Genomic DNA, 6,000 nt, shown 5'->3' on the forward strand with positions numbered 1-6,000 from the left:
GAAGGTTGACAGTAGCCGTGTGTGGGCCGGCGACCCTGTGTTCGTAGGCTGGGAGGCCCCGATGGTGTACAGCCGTTTATGCAAAACACCAGGAAGGTCACCGTAGCCTGTGTGTCCTTGTCGGCAGCCAGCCCTAAACCTTATCTGTTGTGCACTTACCATTTCATGACTGCTTGCTCAGGAATCCACCCTGCAGTCTGATAATCACCTTTCTCAACTTTTATCCCACTGCCTAGCATGTAGTGTGTGTTGCCTGGTTTCTAGATAATAAAATGCCGTGATCACAGTTAAAGTAGCGAGAGCGTTAGAAACAGTATGCCAACTCAATCCCTTTCTTTTTATAAATGAAATTGAGGTTCCCAACGAGATCGATCATTTCTCTTTGTGTTTCATCTGTGCCTTCAACATGAACATAACTACTCTCTGTTGAATGCCTGCCTGCTCTGTATTGGTGCTTTACATACAATTCTTGTTTCTTTTAATCTCCATAACAACCCTATGTGTAGGTGATATGATCATTATCCATTTCAGAGATTAAAAGAATGAAGGAAAGAAAAGTGACCTGTCCACCTTTATACAACTTGATAGTATGAAGACACTAATGTGTCATAAAGCCAAAATAATTAATAGTGTTCTTGCACAAGGATGGATCGAGAGACCGAGGCACTATAATAAAGAGCCTAGAAACAGACTCATGTATATGTGTGAACTTGACCTGTGACATAACAAATCAGTAGAGAAATGGAGATTCAATAAACAGTGCTGGTACGATTGGTCTTTAATTTTTAAATTTAAGAGATTACTACTTCATATAACACAAAGAAAATTTCAGGTAGATCAAAGGCCTAACTGAAAGGGAAAATGTTAAAACATTTAGAAGAAAATGTGAAATATCTTTGTGGACATGGGAGTAGAGAAGCTAAAAAACAAAGAAGAGAAAAAAATGATAAATTTTTACTATATTAAAATTTAAACTTTTGTACAAGATGCCACAAGTAAAAAAGATAAAGCACAAGGTATAACTGACAATGTTTTTAATAGAAAACATACAATTAATTTCTACGACTCAATAAGAAGTGACAATAACCCAACAGGAAAATAGGCAAATGAATGAACAGAAAAGGAAACCAGGACAGCCATTCAAATATGTATGAAAAGACACCCAATCTCACTAATAATCTGGGAAATGGAGATTAAAATAGCAATGAGATACCATTTTATGTCTACCTGATAGGAAAAAGTAAAAACCTCATAACAAGTGTTGTCAAGGATCTAGAATGACAGGATATTTCACACATTGCTGGTAGAATGAGTGTCAATTGATTGAACCGCAATAAGGAACAATTGGCCCAATTTAGTAGATTGGAAATGGGCTGTATTGTTAGACCCCAAGTAGACTCTTAAAATTCAGTGGCTTGAAGTCAGGAAGTTTTTTTCTCCCATACATAAGAGTCATAGGCGAGATATCACATGAGCAGTGAAGTTCTGCTTGTTGCAATTTCAGAGACCCAGAGTGACAGTGGCTCTGTCAGATTCGACTTTTGGCTTCCAAAGTTGCTCTACTCATTGCTACCACCAGTTAGTTACTCAGCTGGGAGGAAGGAAAAAGAGAGTATGGAGAAGGTGTGAGCAGTTCTTAAGGCATCAGCCAGGAAGTAGCATACATTATTTTCAGTCACATTCTATTGGTGACAGTTTATTGATATGATCTCATTTAACTGAGAAAACTGGGAAATGCAATCCTCAGTTGGGCAGCTATGAGCAATTTACAACTCTGTTACAATGGAAGAAGAAAAGAACAGATTTTGGTAAATGTTAATGATTTCTACCACATATGCCTATCCTTGAACCCAGCAATTACACTTCTCTGTATATGCTCTAGACTACCCTTTCTCAGTGGGGGGATTCTGCAAGTAAATTAAGTCCTACACAAAATTATTTGAGTGACTATTTTCTTAATTCCCTCAAGGTTAATACATATAGCTAGTATCATTCTAAATGTCCAGGGGAGAAGTTAATTCATTAAGCACAATGAATACCTTAGGGCATTATGATGTAATGCTATTAGCTGAGAAAAGCTGCCCCCAAAGAGTCTCCCGCACACTTGCACAGGGAGATGTATTGGTTGAGCATTGTCTGTAACAGTGGAAAGAATCTAAATGTCACTAACAAGAGAACAGATAACTAGATTATGGTATTTGTACAATGAGATATTATATAGCAGTTAAAGAAAAAGGACTATTAGGTGTCAATATATATAAATCTCAGAAAACAATGTTGAGTAAAAATAAATTACAAAAAGACTCAAATTGTATGACTCCATTTTTATTAATTGTGTAAACTTGTAAAAATATGATGTCATTTAAGGATACACTGTGTGTTGGGCATGCTAAACAACAATTCGAAATATAGTTACCTCTGCTGTTGGAGGGAGGGGCATAAGATCAGAGAGGGACACATGCATACAAGGCGCTTCACCTGTTTACAATATTTTATTTCTTTAAAAAATGACTTATTACTATTAAAATTTAACAAAGCTTGGAGGGGGGTACATGGGTGCTTCTAATATCATTTGCTGTATTTTTGGTAGAGTTTCAGTATTTCATAATAAAAAAGTTTTAAAATCATAGAAATAAACATTTCTCCATTGATATATATGCAATTTAACAGAAGAATCTTGCAGATTTATATATAGTTTCTACTGACAAGACTTACTGAAGTATCTCTGACCATCTGGTTGAATGACAAAAACTTTTCCTCGGCACTCCTTAAGCCACCTCATCAAGGCACACTAGTACTTCTGACCATGCCTCAAACACTGTAGCATCCAAGAGCTGCATATCTGATACCTTTATATAAAATAAAAAAGCTTCTAAAATCTCCCTGAAATACTTCAAATATATTGATTTCAGGTTAAAAAGTAAAAGAGTGGATGATAGCTATGCAGCCCTGGTGCCAGGCTCCGATGCACAATGGCACTACTGCAGTCTGTCTGAGGATAGCATAGGGCAAAGACTTACGCTTAGCTATTTACATGATATTGATTGAAAAACATCCCCTCCTTGCAATGTGTTTGTGTTGTGAAGGGTGATATTCTCCAGCACTCAGATGGGCTAGCGAATCTGTTGCAATGCAGACTCATATATATTTCAAAATAGTATTTATGTTGTACAATGTACTAAACATATCATTCACTCAATAATTGAAGGAGATACAGTAGAGATGAAACAGTCGAGTTTCCTGCCCTCACGTTGCTTAACGTCCCAGATATACCTGTGGTAAGTACTAGACAAAGAAGAAAATATATGTTACATCTGAAGGATAGTACAAGTTAGCAAGGCAGCAGAGATGGCAAAGGAGCAAATACTCTAGGCAAAGGGAACAACCAAGGCCAGGTGGTGGAAGGAAGAAGAGAACATTTCCAAAGCCCTGTAGACTACGTTATAGGTATTTAGAGTAAGAGCATAAGTCAACAATTGCAGGGTTTTAAAAAGTGAGTTGGTTAACGGTTGAGAAATCAAATTTGCATTTTGAAAACTGCACTGCAGCTAGCAGAATTGAGAAAGAATTAGAGGCAGTTTGAATGCAAAAGAAGAGTCTAGCTGGAAGTGTTGTCCAGGGAAGAGTAGATGGGGGCTTGGACTAGGACTTGTGGTGGAAAGAGAGAGAGAAGTAGATAGACTCGGGAGAAATTGAAGAGGTAAAATCAACAGACCTTGTCGATAGATTAGATGCGGTGATGTGAGCAAGAGAGGTGTCAAGGGTAACGACTAGGTTTCTTCCTGTTGCACAACTAGATGGATGGTGGGACATTCATTGACGTGAGAAGTGTTCTACTGCAATAGCCTCCCAACACCCTCCTCTACCCAGCTTGTCAGGAGCTAATGCCAAGTGGTAACAACCATCCTACATGTGCTGTGGCACTCATGTTGAATTCTTCTGCCAGTAATAAAGATAAAATTTCTTTTTTGTAGATCAATCTTGCAATGAAAGTCATTTTCATAAAATAAGACATTTTTAAAAGTCAGTTAATAGATTGAATCATTTATTTGTCATCATGGAAGTAATATAGTGTGACAAAATAATGCACCTTTTTAATGGTCTCAAGCAAATTAGAAGAGGATTTAAGATGTAAACAATGCTAAATGAAAGTCAAATGACATCAGAGCATGTTATGCAGATGAAGGTTTCACAATATTTTTAATAGAGAAGAGCAGTGGGATTAGCAGACTGTTCATGCAGTACACAGCAGTATAGTCACATTATAAGTCATATCACACATTCATTTTATGAAGGTAAGTATTACACACTTCCTAACTTTGTAGTAATAACTTCCCAAGCTCATTAGCAGTAAGAATAGTAATTAGAATGAAATAAAAAATTGCTTAAAAAATTTTTTTAAAGTACTGTTATATTGAAATTCACTATCAAATTGGCCCTCCCAAAATAACAGGTGTTCAAAAATTAGTTCCTTGTTAAATAAAGGAAAATAATTGACAACAACTATCTAATTTTAGCAAAATAATATTATCCACCACATTAAACAAGCGTTGTGTTGATTCTGTAGTCTTATATGTACATAATTTATAGATTAATTTTAATTTTATACTGGTATAAGAGCTATAAGCATAAAGACTTAATACATGGTTTTATGAATACACATATTTAAGTAATACTATAATATAAATAATTTAAGTCAACATCGAGGTTTAGGAGAATGATTTTTCTTAAAAGAGTTCCGAACCTTATGCAAGCTTAGGAGACATGGGCATCAAACCAAACCATAGCTTGGTCTATAAGGCCTTCCGTGGTCTGGCCCCACATAATGCTACAGCTTCATTTCCAACCGCTCTCCTACTCAAATCTGAGGTCCTGACAACACTGTAATTTCCATGTTTTCATTCTCGCTATTTCCTCTGCCCAGAAAAACCATCTAAATTTATTCAGCTAAAACAACAAGCATCATAGCCCATAGACAGGCCTTGGGATTTTAATCCTCCCAGAATGACAAGGATTATTTATTCAATTGAGTAAAATGATACAGTATGTCTAATATGTGGTAAGATGTGTCTGGGGGACCCTCTCACATTATTGAGAAGTATGGACCTGTCAGGCCACAATATGGGAGGCAATGAGTTCCCATTAAGAGAAGCCAGAACCAGTAGTCCAGCCAAAATGGAGCCTTCTCACTAAAACAGGCTTGAGAAAATTCTCAAGTCTTTTGCTTTATAAATATATGCTTTTTATCAGAAGAAGAGATAAACAACTTTGGTCTACATTGGTGATAACCTTTTGGGCATGAGTGTCACTTTAGAAAAAATAAAAAAAAAAAATCTATGCAGGCCACATTTATTTCTCATTCAAAATAGTTCATTTACTGAGTCCCAGGAAGGAATCATATGTATCCTTAAAACACAAATTATGTACTTTATGGATTACAATACCATCCATGAGAAAAATTCCTATCATTTTCAGCTACTGAAATGTTACTTTCTGAGCATATTTAAGTAGTAACAATACCAAAGTATCTTTTTAAACTTTCACCCTAAAATTAGGTCTAAGTGGATGATGACATGTGGCCTACAGCTGGCAGGTCATTGATCTAAAAGGAAAGAAGAAAAAAAAAGGATTCCTCCTTGAGTCAGTTTATATTGCTCAGGGATTCAGAAACAGATTATAATTTATATTCTACTTTTTATTTGCTTGTAGATTCTTAGAGTTCCAGTAAAATTTCAAGTTTTAAAGTATCTATTTTTTTAATTTCTTGATTTATTTATCCATGTGCTGCTTACATTCTATATTCTATCTGTAGCAAGTTTAAGACAAATTTTTCCAGTTTTTTTCTTCTAGATTTATTCTAGTTACCTAAAACAGTATTTCTCCAAATAATCCATGGAGTACTAGTTCTGCAAGCAATTTTGAGAAAAAAGAAGAAGGAGGAGGGTGAGGATGAGGAGGAGGACGAGGAGGAGGAGGACGAGGAGGACGAAGAGGACGAGG

The sequence above is a fragment of the Pteropus medius genome, unplaced genomic scaffold (assembly GCF_902729225.1).
Source record: "Pteropus medius unplaced genomic scaffold, Ma_sr-lr_union100, whole genome shotgun sequence".
Lineage (NCBI taxonomy): Eukaryota > Metazoa > Chordata > Mammalia > Chiroptera > Pteropodidae > Pteropus > Pteropus medius.